General features: G+C 43.7%; 1 non-coding gene across 1 annotated transcript; it reads left to right on the forward strand.

Annotated features, from left to right (window-relative positions):
• Positions 1 to 7269: 7269 nt before the first annotated feature.
• On the forward strand, positions 7270 to 7376 carry LOC132402598 (U6 spliceosomal RNA). Its single transcript, XR_009514973.1, has one exon. It is a non-coding gene; the product is annotated as a U6 spliceosomal RNA (small nuclear RNA).
• The last annotated feature ends 10701 nt before the right edge of the window (positions 7377 to 18077 follow it).

Raw genomic sequence — 18077 nt, forward strand, 5'->3', positions numbered from 1 at the left:
ACACTCAAAGCAGCTATGCAGGTTGACTCTGTGGTTAGGAAGGCATACAATGGCCTTCATCGTCATAGGATTGAGTTTGAGCCGAGAGGTAATGTTGCAGCTATATAGGACCCTGGTCAGACCCCACTTGGAGTACTGTGCTCAGTTCTGGTCGCCTCACTACAAGAAGGAAACCATAGAAAGGGTGCAGAGGAGATTTACAAGGATGTTGCCTGGATTGGGGAGCATGTCTTATGAGAATAGGTTGAGTGAACTCGGCCTTTACTCCTTGGAGCGATGGAGGATGAGAGGTGACCTGATAGAGGTGTATAAGATGATAAGAGGCATTGATCATGTGGATAGTCAGAGACATTTTCCCAGGGCTGAAATGGTTAGCACGAGAGGGCATAGCTTTAAGATGCTTGGAAGTAGGTACAGAGGAGATGTCAGGGGTAAGCTTTTTACAGAGTGGTGAGTCAGTGGAATGGGCTGCCAGCAGTGGTGGTGGAGGCGGAAATGATAGGGTCTTTTAAAAGACTCCTGGATGGATACATGGAGCTCAGAAAAATAGAGGACTATGGGTAAGCCTAGGTAGTTCTAAGGTAAGGACATGTTTGGCACAGCTTTGTGGGCCAAGGGGCTTGTATTGTGCAGTAGGCTTTCTATGTTTCAAGTTCAAGTTTAATTGCCATTCAACCATAAACATGAATACAGTCAAACAAAACTGTGTTCTTCCCATACGAACAATCACTCACAGTACACAGTACATATAGCACTTGGTCACACAGAAACATACAGTCACAGAAAAGTATAGCCCAAGTCCCTAAATGTCTTGACCTGTAAATTGATGGTGCATGGGATATTCTCCTGGTGCCACATTTCCTCATCACCATTAAGACCATAAGACACAGGAGCAGAATTAGGCTCGTCATTCCATTTTGACTGATTCATTATCCCTTTAAATCACTTTCTCCTGCCTCCTTCCAATAACCTTTGAGACCAGACTAACTAAGGAACTATCAACCTCCAAGGGAACTCTACAGTGATGGCTTACTGCCTTTACTTCAGCTGGTGGTCACCCATCCTCTTTCTGAAGCCTGCACTCTGGGTGTGACTACCTCACCTGAGGTTTTCTGCTTCTGGGCTGGTCCTGAGTCCATCCAGGTCCAGCTCCTTTTCCTGACAGATGTAGACATCAGGGAGACTATTAAGTACCCTGAAATCCCACAGTTCACAGGAGGAGCATTCCATTGCCTTAAGTACCTTCATGCCTACTCTTGTATTACCTCTAACTTCTCAAGCATAAGTTCTGGCCTGCACCTGCTCTCTCCTAAACCTCTTGAGCTAAATCCTGCCCACTGCTCATTCCAACAATGGCCTCTTCACTTACACCTCACATCATTTTATTGGTTCTTACTGAGTGCCTAAAGGATTGTGATAATTGCAGACCACTGAAATGTTCCAAAAGGCCCTGAGCTCTTTTTAAAGCTCATGCTACCTCTTCAACAAATGGCCCCACACGCTAGTACAGCGGCAAACAAATGCAATCCTGCTTGTGTTCCAGCATGAACACTAGAGGGCAGCACCGAAGGGAGAGGCCAGTGGCCTTAACCAGCACAGAATCCAGGAGAACCTCTGCTCTTTCTCACACAGCCTCCACTGTCTACTTCCCTGGGTGCTGTAACAGGAAACCCTGCTGTATGAGGGCCTGGTCCATGCAACAGCCAAAGCCACACAGCTCCTCTGCTGTTGGTCTCACCAATGAACCAGTAAACCCGATTTGCAATATTCTACTTTACCAATGTCTAACAGGGTCTTGCAATCATAAGAAAAATGTCCAAGACAATGACTTGCACCATATAGTGTCACTCTACATTTCTGCTGTGAATTCTGTTTGTGCATCAATAAAAGGGAAAGCGGACATGTTGTCTGGAGTGCAAACAAGAGAAAATCTGCAGATGCTGGGAATGCAATCGAAACACAAAATGTCTGACGAACTCAGTAAGCCAGCCAGCATTTATTGAAAAAAGTACAGTTGATTTTTTGGGCCAAGACACTTCATTGGGCCTGGAGAAAATAAAGATGAGGGGCAGGATAAGAAAGTGGGGAGGAGGGGAGGAAGAAACACAAGGTGATAAGTGAAGACAAGAGGGTGAGAGGTGAAGTAAAGAGCAGGGAAGTTGATTGGTGAAAGATACAGGGCTGGAGAAAGAGCAATCTGAAAGGAGAGGACAGAAGGCCATGGAAGAAAGAAAAGGGAGAGGGAGGTGATGGGTAGAAAAGGAGATTAGGTGAGAGAGGGAAATGCGGAATAGTGAAGGGAGGGGGGCATTTCCAGAAGTTTGAGAAATTGATGTTCATACCATCAGGTTGGAGGGTACCCAGACAGAATATAATGTGTTGCTCCTCCAGCCTGAATGTGACCTCATCACAACAGTAGAGGAAGCCACAGACTGACATGTTGGAATAGGAAGTGGAATTAAAATGGGTGATCACTGGGAGATCCCTCTTTTTCAGGTGGATGGAGCATAGCTTCTTGTGAAGCGGTCTCCCAATTTACATCGGGTATCACAGATATACAGAAGTCACACCGGGACTAACAGATATAGCAGAAGACATCAACAGGCTCACAGGTGAAGTAACGCCTCACCTGGAAGGACTGTTTGGGGCCCTGAATGGTGGTGAGGGAGGAGGTGTAGGGTTAGGATCTGCTTGCAGGGATAAGTGCCAGGAGGGAGATCAGTGGGGAGGGACAACTGGACAAGGGAGTCTCATAGGTAGCAATCCCTGCGAAAAGCAGAAAGTGGGGGCAGGGAGGGAAAGATGTGCTTGCTGGTGGGATCCTGTTGGAGTTGGCAGATGTTACAGAGAATTATGTGCTGGATGTGGAGGCTGGTGGGTTGATAGGTGAGAACGGGGAACCGTATCCCTGATGTGGTTGAGGGAGATGGAAGAGACGTGGTTGAGGGCAGTGTTGTCCCTTTCTTTGAAGAAAGAGGACATCTCCTTCATTCTGGAATGAAAAGCCTTATCCTGGCAGAGACAGAGGAATTGAGAGAAGGGAATAACATTTTTACAAGTAACAGAGTGGGAAGAGGTATAGTCCAGGTAGCTGTGAGAGTCAGTGGATTTATAATAGACATCAGTAGATAAGCTGTCTCCAGAGATAGAGACAGATCGAGAAAGGGGAGGGAGGTGTCAGAAATGCACGAGGTAAATTTGAGGGCAGAGTGGAAGTTGGAGGCAAAGTTGATGAAGTTGATGAGCTCTGTATGGGTGCAGGAAACAGCACCAATGCAGTCAACAACATAGTGTAGGAAATGTTGGGGAGTGATACCAATGTAGGCTTGGAACATCGTTTGTTCCACATAGCTGACAAAAAGGCAGGTATAACTGGGACCCATGTGAGTGCCCATGGCTACACTTTTTGTTTGAAGGAAGTGGGAGGAGCCAAAGGAGAAATTATTGAGAGGGAGCGCAAGTTCCGCCAGACGGAGGAGAGTGGTGGTGGGGGGAACTGGTTGGGTCTGGTGTTGAGAAAGAAATGGAGGGTTTTGAAGCCTTCCCGATTGGGGAGGGAAGTGGATAGGGAGTGGTCATTCATGTGAAAAATAATGTGATTGTGGCCAGGGAACTTGAAATCATTGAAAAGATCAAGAGTATGTGAAGTATCACCGAGGTAGGTAGGAAGGGACTGAACCGGGGGAGATAAAACAAAGTCAAGGTATACAGATATAAATTCAGTGGGACAGGAATAAGCAAAAACAATGGGTCTACCTGGACAGGCAGGTTTGTGGTTCTTGGGTAGGAGGTAGAAATGGGAGTGAGGAGTAAAGGAACTGTGAGGTTGGTGGCAATGGATGGGAAATCCCCACAGTCAATAAGGTCAGTGATGGTGTCACAGACAATGGCCTGGTGCTTCTTAGTGGGACCTGTTTGAGGGTAAGTAAGAGGAGATGTCTGAGAGTTGTCACCAGGCCTCAGCAAGGTAGAGGTCAGTCCACCAGACTACTGCAGTAAGCCCCTTATCTGCAAGTTTGATGGTGACACCAGGATTAGTGCAGAGAGAACAGAGAGCAGTGCATTTGGAAGGAGTGAGGTTGGAATTGGAGAGAAGAGTGGTGAAATTGAGATGGTTGATGTCCTGTTGGCAGTTAGCAATGAAAAGATCCAGAGCAGGCAAAAGACCTGATCAGGGTGTCTAGGAAGAGGAGGAGGAGGGTTGAAGAAGGGAGTGTGTCCTTGCCAAAAAAGTAGGCACAAAGACGGAGGCAGCAGAGAAAAAGCTCAGCATCATGGGGGGACAAACATGAGACCTTACTCAGGACAGAATATTCTACCTCAAAGAGAGGAAGGTCAGAGGGGATGGTGAAGGCCCAGCATGAATGAACTCTGGAATCAGAGGAGGTAAGGGGGTTGGTAGTGTCAGAGAAGAGTGAGTCCTGACAAAGGATCTCGGCCCAAAACATCGACTGTACTTCTTCCTATAGATGCTGCCTGGCCTGCTGAGTTCCACCAGCATTTTGTGTGCGTTGCTTGAATTTCCAGCATCTTCAGATTTCCTCATGTTTGGGAGATTAGGTTGTCTGAATAGCAGCCTCACTGTGGAGTCCTGGGACAACTAAATTTTCAGTACACTGTGCTGGACCAGGAACCCACAAACGTAAGTACAAATTTACCCTTCATCCTCTACTTTCTACTCCTCTCACTTGCTGATCTCAGCTTCAGCTCTTTGATCAGCACAGGTCTTGACCAATGGAATAAAACTTCAATCGTGCTCAAGATAGGAAGCATGAAAATCCACTGTTTACCCATAATTTACGTCCTATCTGCATCCTGTAAATACAACATATCTCAGATTGATGGAAGCCTAGTACCCTAGAGTTTGACTGGGGCTTTGGAAAGAAAGAAGGAAAGGGAGAAGGAGATTGGCTTTATTTGTCAGATACACATCAAAACATTGAAACATACAGTGAAAATGTGGTATTTTGTGTCAACAATGAACAGAGTTGAGGGACGTGCTGGGGAAGGTTTTTCCATGCCAGCATACCCATTGACTAACCCTAACTGCACAATCTTAGAATGCTGGAGGAAACCAGAGCACCTGGAGGAATCCCACACAGCCATGGGTAGAATGTACAAGCTCCTTACAAATAGCAGTGGGAATCAAACCCTGAATGGTGATTGCTGGCACAGTAAAGTGATTGAACTAACCACTACGCTACCATGTTATTCCTGAAGTTGAGTACTCTTGGGGGCTAGGAGGAGGAGGGAGTGTTTAAGGTAGTTGCTAATTGTCTAGTGCTTTAGTGGAGAGTGGAGAGGTTTGAAAGATCATGGTGTACATTACAAAATTGGGGCAAGGGGTGCATCATGTCATACAGGGGCGGGTAAGGGAAATGTGTTTACAGAATATGAGAGGAGTGACACTGATGCCCCAAAAGAGCAGGTAAATAAAACAAGTATAGATTACGTGCATATGGATCCCAGGACTGGGCCAAGATTGCCTCAGGAGGGCCTCATTAAATAGCCCTGTTACAGAAGCAGGGCCACCACAAAAACATGTTTCCCAACCACATTCACAACTAGAGCAAAGAAGCTAATTTGCCAGGCAAGATCCCAAAAAAAGCAGATCACAGGCAGTGACTCAATAGTGGAGTTAGAATACACTGGGGTGATTTGTAGCTGAAAGTACCTGAAAGTAATTGGCCAAATTTCAGGAGTGAAGAAATTAATCCCAGAAAAAAAATTGTCATTTGGCTTATGCTGCAGAAATAAGCAATTTTTCAAATCAGCACAAAATCAGAAAAATGCATCCATTTTCCCAAGCCAAACGGAAACTTTCTTCTGAGAACAATGAAGGGTTTGATTGCAGGATATTATAAAACAGTGGTGCCATTTATTGTATTCCAAACCTTGCAAAAGCCATAAACCCCCATAAATTTTTTTAAGTTCCTATTTTGCTGGAGACATGAGACTGCAAATGCCGGAAATCTGCAGCAACACAGAAAACTGGAGGAACTCAGTTAGTCAGGCAGCATCCGAGGAGGGAAATGGACAGTTGGGACTCTTCATCAGGACTGGAAGGAATGAGGAGAGCCAGTATAAAAAGGTGCAAGGATAGGGGTGGAACAAGAGCTGGTAGGTGATAGGTGAATGCAGGTGAGGTTGCTGATAGGCAGATGAGGGAGGGGAACAGTGGGAATGATGTGAGAAGCCGAAAGGTGATAGGTGAACATGAGAAAGCTTGAATAATATGGAGTCTGATAAGAGAGGCCATGGAACAGAGGAGCCAAAGGGAGGAATCCAGTTCCCCTGTTCACCTCTTTCCTGTTAATCTGTCTTTCCTGTCTTTATTTCATTGTTATTCCTTCTTTATTCCAACAATTATGAATGCATATCTCACTGTACTCCAGTTAATACTCTTTATCAGTAGCTTTCCTAGTAACCTCAAGTGGTTCATTATCAAAAAGGTTGAGCATTTTCATCATCTTTGCAATCATAGAAAGTGCACTATGCACAGATAATCATAGATGTAATTCCTAAGTTATGACATAGGAGCAAAGTAAGCCACTTATCCCCTTGAGCTTCCTTCGCCAATTTTTAAGATCATGATTGTCTTAGTGTCATTTTCTTGAACTATTCACATATCTCTTGTTTCTTTGCATTAAAAAAATGATCTCTTCTTAAAATAAAGATCATTGGGCCTCAATAGCTCTCCAGGTTTCAGAATTGCAAAGATTCATCACCTTCTGAGTGAAGAAGATCCTTCTCACATAGTGATAGACTGTGTGATAGGTCCTAAATGACCTATCATTTAGGTCCTAAATGACCTATCACTTATTCATAGACTGTGATCTTTGGTTCTAGACTCCACAGTCAGGAAAAACATCCTTTCTGTGAGGTCTCCTTTTGTTCACCTAGACACGAGAGAACAGAAATCAAATCTACTCAGTGTTTCCTCCATCCTTGGTGGAAATCTAGTGAATCTTCACTTCACTCACTCTATGCCAAGTCAATTCTTTTTTAAGTAAGGTGACGAAAATTGTAGCCTCACCAAGAACTTATGAAATTGCTGTAAGACTTCCTTTTTCCTGTATTCAAAACCTCTTGTAATTAAGATTAGTATCCCATTTGTATTCCTTTCTCTGGTTACATCTGAATGCTGGATTTCAGTGACTTGTATAATAGCACACACAGATACTCTCAACACCAACATCACCAAATTTCTCAAAGTTTAAAATGCTTTTCTGCTTTGAGCTCCACTGTGGATGACTTCACATTCACTTAGTGCACACTTCGGCAGCACAAATACTAAAATTGGAACGATACAGAGAAGATTAGCATGGCCCCTGCGCAAGGATGACACGCAAATTCGTGAAGCGTTCTATATTTTTAAAGGCCTGTTTCTCTGCTGTAATATTCTATGGTTCTATATTCCATCTGCTATACTCACACCCATCAAAGAGTGTGTCTTAAGCAGCACATGGGAATAAAAAAATGCTAACAGCCATAATTTCATGGGTGTCCTATTAGCTCTTTCTATTTCTGAATTTTTGTTGAATGCGGCATACTCTCTGCTACCCCATTCTCTCCAGTGCTACTATAACAACACAAAGCATACAAAGAAATCCACAAAGTGAATGCCTGCTTCAGAGAATTCTCAACAATTCTAGAGACTGGGAATTTCAGGTGACCTCACATTTCCGGAGACAGCAAGATGTAAACTAAGAATGACAAGCTGAATGCCAGAAATAAGCTGAAAATTTAAGAAAACAGATCATTTACTCATGCAACTTTCAACTCTCTCAAGGTCTAGACCTTACCTTTGCAACTGACTACAGCAAGAGAACTACATTATGTATGCTTTATTGGCATTTTATTCTTTGGATAAGAATGAATAGAAATGGAAGTTATATGATTTTACAACAGATGCCTTACCTCCCATTTTATGCTTCTGTGGTAAATAAAAAATAGCTCCCCACTCCAGCCCTCTAACTTTAGCTCACCAGTCATTGACAGTGAAAAACCTTTAAAGTTTAGGAATGCTGTACTCGTGTATTACTTTGCAAAGTATTTTAAAATTAAGTGATTGTGGACTCACAACTTGGATGGAGAAAAGATCCTTCTCATCTTTAGAAGGATGAGAAGGGATCTAATTGAAACATATAAGATTATTAAGGGATTGGACACACTAGAAGCAGGAAACATGTTCCCGATGTTCGGGGAGTCCAGAACCAGAGGCCACAGTATAAGAATAAGGGGTAGGCCATTTAGAACAGAGTTGAGAAAAAAACTTTTTCACCCAGAGAGTTGTGGATCTGTGGAATGCTCTGCCTCAGAAGGCAGTGGAGGTCAATTCTCTGGATGCTTTCAAGAAAGAGTTAGATAGAGCTCTTAAAGATAGCGGAGTCAAGGGATATGGGGAGAAGGCAGGAACAGGGTACTGATTGTGGATGATCAGCCATGGTCACAGTGAATGGTGGTGCTGGCTTGAAAGGCTGAATGTCCTACTCCTGCACCTATTGTCTATTGAATCATATCAGAAAACTTATAGATTGTTACAGTAGAAAACCTGTGGGAATTTACTTATTTCCCAATCTACTGTGCACACAACAAAAAAAGAGCTCATATTGTGAAGCCCAATGTTCTCACTTATTAAAGCTCGTTCAGTGTTGATGGGGGCTGCATGACCAAATACCAATTATATGAATGTAGCAACCTGGTGTCTGTAGAGAGCAAGCAGTAATGATACTATCTGAAGAATGGATATGACAACCAAGATTTGTTAGTACTTTTTGTTTTACTGTGAATATAGCCCTCAGTCATCATTTTGAGTGAAAACTTAACCTCTCAAGTGCAGTGAAAAATGTAAAGAATACCTTCTATTCCATAAATAATATAATAACATAATTAAATGGCATGTGCATTATCTTAATAATGCACTGTCTATGAAGTCAATTTCTATAATTTAGACACAGCACATTCTTCAGATTTTCTGAACAGAAGAATGCTGATCTTTGACTGAAGCTTGGCCACTTGCCAAGCTGCAAACAAAATGTGATTCTGATTCTCTCTAAAGTATAGTTGACACAGCAGTTAATTTTCCCTGCAGTCTTCTGTTTTTATCAGCCATCTATGTATTCTGCCGAAGTAACCATTCTTTTAGATGTGGTAAATCACAAAAAAAGGCTAAAGCAACTGATATGTTCCATTACCAAAATATGATAAGGCTACAACCTTTCACTTTCAGAAACCATACCCATAAATATAAAAATCAAATACAGCTCTCTTTTGATGTTGGTTCTGTTTTCAGGGTAAAAATATAGCCCTGTCGACTTTCCCTGAGAGCTCTGGTGTGATTAAATTGCTCTACTGAAAGAGCATGAATAATAAAAATGTAACAATATTCTAGATGAAAATGTGACATCATTCAAATGTGCTCATATTCTAAAAATCACAGAAACCATCATGAAATTCTGGTTATCAATGTTCTATGTGCAATAAGCCAATGTGAATAAATTGGGAAATTAAACTCATGGTTGGCAAATAATATTTAGTTGAGTAAGCATGACACTATACTTGGTCAATAATGAATGTAATGCCTCTGGGAGAAATACTAAGAGGGGGTGGATAGAGTTCTGAATCTTCTAAAAAGGGATCTATATATCATAGAATCATGGAAGCAGAACTGTTAGTTTAACAAGCCTATGCTAGAGTTCTAAGCCCAATGCAATCTATCACATCCTCCGGCTAGTCCTCTATTGGTTTTCAATTTGTTTTACTTTAAAAATGTATTTAATTTTCTTCCGGAAATGGCTATTTTCTAGCTCTGAGTGCATGTGTTTTGCCAGTCCTTTAAAATCTTTGTCCTCTAGTTCTTGATCATTGTTCCAATGGGAACAGTTTCATGTTTTAAATTTTTCATTATTTTGAGAACTTCTTGGAACCTACATTGTTCTCTCAGGAAAATAATCCGAGTCCCTCCAGTCTATTTGTGGAATTGAAGTCTGTCAGCTCTAGGAATATATGCTCAATCTTTTCTGCGACCAAGCATCAAAATAACAGACTTTTGAAAAGGCAAAACTAATGCTAGATGGGTCAGAAGTTAGTTCTCTTCTGGTGTGGTAAAAGATAAAAACATTCCACCAACTCTTTAAAAAAAATGGCTTGTGACAACTGTTAGTAATATCTGACTTCTCTCCTTTCACATTCCCTATCACAGACGATTATTCCTCTTACTTCAAATAAATAATGTTAGTAATGAATGCTTATTTCATACTATGCTTTGATTGCAAGAATTAATTCATGCGCATGCATTTGATTTATAAAGCTTGTATTACAACGTGTTTTTCTTTGCAATTTTAGACTTTTAATAGTGGCTTAAATTGAAAACTTGATGCAGCTTTTGATTGCTTTTAATATTTCACAGCTTTAAATTTCATATAAATTGCAAAACTGTTTCCTGTAATGCTAATCTATTAAACTCGCTATAAAGTATTGTATTGCGCTAGCTGTAATTCAGTTTGCTCATGCCTGTAAGTTGAAAAAAGATGACAGTCCATAGTTCTGCTACATAGTATCAGCTGCCACCTCACTGCAATGACCATTGTGTTGTTGGGGAAAGTAACTTTTAGACAAGTCATGAAATTAAAACCCTTCTGCTCCCCAGGTGGATATAACAAATTAACATGGCATTGTTTTGAAGGGCATGGAATTCCCTATCTTTGGTGTCATTTGCTGTATTCCTAAATCAAATCTCACTCAAAGTTGATAGGTAAACAAGCATTTAGCATATTGCTGTTTATGGGAGCATTATTTTGCGCAAGCTCTTTCTAGAAACATAGAAACATAGAAAATAGGTGCAGGAGTAGGCCATTCGGCCCCTGCACCGCCATTCAGTATGATCATGGCTGATCATCCAACTCAGAACCCAGTACCTGCTTTCTCTCCATACCCCCTGATCCCCTTAGACACAAGGGCCATATCTAACTTGCTCTTAAATATAGCCAAAGAACCAGCCTCAACTGTTTCCTTTGGCAGAGAATTCCACCGATTCACCACTCTCTGTGTGAAGAAGTTTTTCCTCATCTTGGTCATAAAAGGCTTCCCCTTTATCCTTAAACTGTGACCCCTCGTTCTGGACTTCCCCAACATCAGAAACAATCTTCCTGCATCTAGCCTGTCCAATCCCTTTAGAATTTTATACGTTTCAATAAGATCCCCCCCTCAATCTTCTAAATTCCAGTGAGTATAAGCCTAGTCGATCCAGTCTTTCTTCATATGAAAGTCCTGCCATCCCAGGAGTCAATCTGGTGAACCTTCTCTGTACTCCCTCTATGGCAAGAATGTCTTTCCTCAGATTAGGGGACCAAAACTGCACACAATATTCTAGGTGCGGTCTCACCAAGGCCTTGTACAACTGCAGTAGAACCTCCCTACTCCTGTACTCAAATCCTTTTGCTATGAATGCCAACATACCATTTGCCTTTTTCACCGCCTGCTGTACCTGCATGCCCACCTTCAATGACTGGTGTACAATGACACCCAGGTCTCGTTGCATCTCCCCGTTTTCCTAATCGGCCACCGTTCAGATAATAATCTGTTTTCCTGTTCTTGCAACCAAAGTGGATAACCTCACATTTATCCACATTAAATTGCATTTGCCATGAATTTGCCCACTCACCTAACCTATCCAAGTCACCCTGCATCCTCTTAGCATCCTCCTCACAGCTAACACTGCCGCCCAGCTTCGTGTCATCCGCAAACTTGGAGATGCTGCATTTAATTCCCTCGTCTAAATCATTAATATATATTGTAAACAACTGGGGTCCCAGCACTGCATTTGATATACTTTTAACTGTAATGCTATTAAAGGCAAAGTAACACACCCTCTCAGAAGTATTTTCTTTCTTTACCCTTTCTGATTTATAATGCCGAAAATTTTCATTTGCTTTTTACCAATTTTCTTTGAAATTCCTCTAAAGGAGATTTATGAAGGTGGACTTTGATGTATCTTTTGCCCTCTACCTTCACAGCTCTACAAAACTTCACCGTGGCTTGGAAAAAATTGCATCAATGGTAAAGCTTTCAGTGATCTTGTCCAAATACAAGGATGTGCAAAGGCAATAGAAATTAAATATATATTACTCCTGAACAAAATAAAACATTGTAATTTACACATTTCTCAGCTTATGTCTTCCTTGTGTATCACTATGAATACCTTACATAAATAAACCCCAGTTTTTCAGTGGTTTGCAGATGTAAATGATATCTCTAAAGTGCCAGGTACATTGTCATATTTATCTTTATGAAACATCAAAATACCTGACATCTTCCCCTGTAATTAGAGTCATGGGGTCACACAGCACATTATATCCATGCTGACCATCAGGTACCCATCTATACTTGTGATGGACATTCACTTCTTGACCAATGGGCCTCTTTCTTTCTTGGTTGTTTGCTAATCTTGCTTTCTAAACACAGCATCTTCTACTTGTAAGATCACAAACAGGTGTAAGTAAACTTCCAACTAACACTGGTTTGATTTAGAAACATAGAAAACCTACATCACCTTAGACATTACTAGGTTTACCCATAGCCTTCTGTTTTTCTAAGCTCCACGTACCTATCCAAAAGTCTCTTAAAAGACCCTATCGTATCTGCCTCCACCACCGTTGCCGGCACCCTCTGTATAAAAAAACTTACTCCTGACATCTCCTCTGTACCTACTCCCCAGCACCTTAAACCTGTTTCCTGTTGTGGCAACCATTTCAGCCCTGGGAAAAAGCCTCTGACTATCCACATGAGTAATGCCTCTCATCATCTTATACACCTCTATCGTGTCACCTCTCATCTGGTCATAAAAGAAGTCAGTCTTCAGTTCTTGAAACATAAATGGTAAGCACTAATCACCTTGAGGTTAAAACAAGTACTGTATTGTCTAAAGACCAGCTTTGCAAACAAGCTTTGTGGATAGTAAACATTCTGTCAGGGAGAAGTAAGGTTTAGTTCACTACACCTGCTTTATCACTACTCAAGATGCAGTATAAGCCAATGAGTTGTTTAATTCAGGTTGTTTCAGACAGAAAAGTAATGAATTCTTTGGACCTGTGCAGGGAGCTAGAAAGCATTGGAATCCAAGGTTTTTAGAGCACCTGTCTTGGTTCATTGTTGTTTTACGAGAGTCATTAATCATTTAGGTTTCCTTGTGTTTTTCTTGAGCAATTCACTCTTTGTAATGCTGAATCCTGGTGCTTTCTGTTTATACTTGTTAAGTTGAACTTGATAGGCTTGGGGATTCCGTGTTACTTGTAGTGCTTAAACAGATGCCTGTTTGGCACTGGTCGCAGGGTCCTAGTTTTGAGAGTGTTATATCTCACAGTGTTGCTCCGCCAAGCCACTGAAGTGCTGTTGAAATTATTATGAATAAACTCTGGTTGCCGTTACAGTCTACTTTCCTCCACACTTGGGTTCTGACATTTCCAGCACACATTGTGACAGAAGGACCCCACCAAGTAACGGAGGCAGTGGAGGTTGAACAGCAGCGTTTTAACATTAGTCAGCTTTAGGTGAGAACGTCATCTATTCTCAAGTCTACACTTTGGGTGTCTCACGTCTACATTCTGAGTGTCCCTAATCTAAGTTCTTGAGTTTCTCAAATCTACTTCCTTATTTTTTTTTTGTCCACATTCCAAGCTTCAGTCTATATTCAATGTTTTCCCTTTCTTGAGATTTCCAAGTCTCTTGAGGTTCCCTAATTTCTCTCAAGGTTCGCTTGTCTCTATCAAGATTCCCCAGTCACTCTCCAACTCCCCGGTCTCTCTCAAGTTTGTGATAAGCTCTTTGGGCCTGTGCAGGAAGCTGAAAAATGTTGGTTTCTGGGGTTTTTAAAACACCTGAATTGGTTAATTGTTGTTTAATGAGAATTGTAAATCGTTTAGAGTTCTCTGTGTTTTTCTCGAGTGATTCTCCTGGTGGTTTCTGTTTAAACTTGTTAAGTTTGGGATTCTGTGTTACTTGCATTATTGAAGCAGATGCCCAATTAGCTCTAATCACAGATACCTAGTTTTGAGAATGTTACTTCTCGCAGTTTCACTTGGCCAAGCCACTGATGTTCTGTTGAAATTTTCAATAATAAACTCTAATCACCATCTCTATATCGAAGTCTGTCTTTCCTCCACAGAACTACTGGTCAAAAGATGTTTTATTGTTTTTCTCTGTAAACTCTAGAAATTGTTGTATGTGGAAATCCCACGAGATCAGCAGTTTCTGAGATACTCAAACCTCCCTGTCTAGCACCAACAGACATTCCGTGATCAGTCACTTAGATCCCATTTCTTCCCTACTCTGATGTTCGGTCTGAACAACAAGTAATGCTCTTGACTATATCTGTATGTTTTTATGCATTGGGTTGTTGCCATGCGATTGGCTGATTAAATATTTGCATTAACAAGCAGGTATAAAGGTATACCTAAGAAAGTGGCCACTGAGTGTAGTATTCCAGTTGCAGCCCAACCACTATTGTATAAGGTTGTACCAAAACCTCCCTTCTTTTAGACTTCATACCCAAATAATTAATTCAGACATCTTATATGCCTTTTAAATCACCCGATCCACCTATGCTAATACCTTCAGGAATCTTTGGACTTGCTCACCGAAGTCCCTTTGTTCATCACTATTCCCTAAGTAGTCAGGCAAGTAGGGCTTGTCAGTCTTGGATGACAGCCCACCTGGGAGAAGGAAAACTCTGATCTTAAACCTCCGCTGCCTTGCCCAACCATGGGAAAGGCTTCGGGAGTAAACCCCAAGGAAGAAATCTGGGTCCCTAAGGCAGTTTGCTGTTGTTTACAACTTCACCCTGGCAACCTCTACAACAGCACTGGTGCCAAGCTGTATTGGCACTTGCCCTTCCCTTGGACTACATCAGTGACGTGGAGAGGGGGATCCCACTGCATGGGCAACAGCTGGTTCTTCAGATCTTCCCACCCAGGCTTGCGCCCTGGAGAGGACACTAGTCCACCATGAACCATTGGGACTGACGGCTGCCTGCTACTCCCTAAGGCTCTACATTTCATGTACATGTTCTACACTTATTTGAACCCCACCTCCTCAAATAATATCACCTCATGATTTTTTGGGATTAAATTCAACTTGCCATTCCTCTACCAACTTACCAATTGATCAATATCATTCTGAAGCCTAAGGCAATACTCCTCACCATCAAAAACAACATAAAATATAATCCATTTTTCATGAATATTAAATAATTTAATGAAAGATGTGCTGGCTCCCATCAGAATGTTGAGCATAGATTAGAATGAAATCCGGTTTTAATGGGTTTGATTTATGTTCCTTAATGATTTATTGGCAAAAGTTTAAAATGTGAAAAGATCCTAAACACAAGAAGATCTGCAAATACTGGAGTTCCAAGCAACACTCACAAAATGCTGGAGGAACTCAATACGCCAGCCATCATCTATGGAAAAGAGTAATCAATTGATGTTTCAGCCAAGACACTTCTTCAGGATGTGTTAAATGTGAAAATGTGTGGTCAGGGAAAGAAATTATTAATTTTGGTGATAGGAAACTAAGCAATGAGATACTGTAGCGATGTGCCACACACAGCGCTGAAATAATGACACGTAGTTGGTAAGTCATTTCAAGACTAGTTTATTCAAACTTCGCGGCGCTGGCACTTAATCCCTAGCGCCTGCCCTCTCCAGGTGGAAATGACTTCAGAGGTGCATTACCAAAGACTCCCCCCGCGAGCCGGTTCACCTGCGCAGAAAGTGGGTCGCCACATACCCCCCCCCAAGAACCAGTGATACACCCCCCAATGTCCACAGTCTGGATCAGCCTCTGTTTGGGAGGTCTGCCTCTGCGCCGCGGTGCCTGAACCCCGACCAGCCGCGCCAAGTCCACATGGACTGGTTTGAGTCGGTCCACCGTGAAAACCTCCTCTTTCCCCCCAATGTCCAGAATGTACGTGGACCCGTTGTTGTTGATCACCTTGAACAGCCCCTCGTATGGCTGCTGTAGCGGTGCCCGGTGTCCACCCCTTTGTACAAACACAAACCTACAGTTCTGCAGATCTTTGGGTACATGGGTCGGGGTCCGTCCGTGCTGTGACGTCGGTACGGGGGCCAGGTTGCCAAGCCTTTCATGTAGTCTGTCCAGGACTGCTGCGGGTTCTTCCTCTTGCCCCCTTGGGGCTGGTATGAACTCTCCTGGGACGGCCAGGGGTGCGCTGTACACCAACTCGGCCAACGAGGCGCGCAGATCGGCTTTGGGAGCTGTGCAAATTCCAAACAGGATCCAGGGAAGCTAGTCCACCTAGTTAGGTCCTCTCAGGCGGGCCATGAGAGCCGACTTCAAGTGACGGTGGAAGTGTTCCACTAGTCCGTTCGACTGTGGGTGGTAGGCAGTTGTGTGGTGTAGCTGCGTTCCCAACAGGCTGGCTATAGCCAACCACAGGCTGGAGATGAACTGGGAGCCTCTGTCGGAGGTAATGTGGGCCGGTACCCCAAAGCGTGCTACCCAGGTTGCAATCAGTGCTCGGGCGCAGGAATCGGCAGATGTGTCAGTGAGCGGGAGTGTCAGTGAGGGTGGCCACCTCGTGAACCAGTCTACCATAGTTAGGAGCTACTGCACTCCTCGGGACACTGGTAGGGGGCCCATGATATCCACATGAATATGGTCGAACCTCTGGTGGGTGGGTTTGAACTGCTGCAGCGGGGCTTTAGTGTGCTGCTGCACCTTGGCTGTTTGGAACTGTGCACACGTTCTGGCCCATTCACTGACCTGCTTGTGAAGTCCGTGCCACGCGAACTTGCTGGAGACCAGCCGGATGGTTGTCCTGATAGATGGGTGCTCCAAACTGTGTATGGAGTCAAAAAGTCGCCACCTGCAGGCTGCCAGGACAATGGGGCAAAGTTGGCCGGTAGCCACGTCGCACAGGAGGGTCCTCTCGGCTGGGCCTACGAGAAAGTCTTGCAGCTGCAAACCCGAGTCTGCGGTCCTGTAGCTGGGCATCTCGTCATCTGCCTGCTGTGCCTCTGTCAGTGCTGCATAGTCCACTCCCAGGGACAGAGTCTGGACAGCTGGTCTGGAGAGTGCGTCCACCATGACGTTGTCCTTTCCCGAGACATGCTGGATGTCCATCGTGTACTCGGAGATGTAGGACAGATGTTGCTGCTGGCAAGCTGACCAGGGATCGGACACCTTTGTGAACGCGAAGGTCAACAGTTTGTAGTTCGTGAACACGGTGAACAGCCTGCCTTCTAAGAAGTACCTGAAATGCCGGATTGCCAGATACAGTGCCAACAGCTCCCAGTCGAAAGCACTGTACTTGAGTTCGGGTGGTCGTAGGTGCTTGCTGAAGAACGCCAGGGGTTGCCAGTGCCCCTCCATGAGCTGATCCAGCACCCAACTGACTGCTGTGCGGGATGTGTCCTCCGTGAGGGTGGTCGGAACGTCCGTTCTGGGGTGCACCAGCATCGCGGCATCTGCCAAGGCTTCCTTGACTTTAACGAAAGCGGTCCCGGCCTCCTCGTCCCAAGTAATGTCCTTGCCTTTACCCGACATCAGGGTGTACAAAGGGCGCATAATACGGGCTGCTGAGGGGAGGAAATGTTGGTAGAAGTTCACCATACCAACAAACTCCTGTAGGCCTTTGACCATGTTGGGCCGGGCAAAGTGGCGGATCGTGTCTACCTTGGCGGGCAGAGGTGTTGCCCCGTCTTTGGTAATCCTGTGGCCCAGGAAGTCGATGGTATCGAGACCGAACTGGCACTTGGCCAGGTTGATCGTGAGGCCGAAATCACTCAGGCAGGAGTAGAGCTGGCGGAGGTGGGACAGATGCTCCTGGAGACTACTGCTGGCTATGAGGATGTCGTCCAAATAGATGAACGCAAAGTCCAGGTCATGTCCCACCGCATCCATTAGCTGCTGGAATGTCTGTGCGGCATTCTTCAGGCCAAACGGCATTTGGAGGAACTCGAACAGGCCGAACAGGGTGATAAGTGCTGTTTTGGGGATGTCTTCAGGTTGCATCGGGATTTGATGGTATCCCCGGACGAGGACTACTTTGGAAAAGA

Source organism: Hypanus sabinus, chromosome 1, assembly GCF_030144855.1.
Source record: "Hypanus sabinus isolate sHypSab1 chromosome 1, sHypSab1.hap1, whole genome shotgun sequence".
Classification (NCBI taxonomy): Eukaryota; Metazoa; Chordata; class Chondrichthyes; order Myliobatiformes; family Dasyatidae; genus Hypanus; species Hypanus sabinus.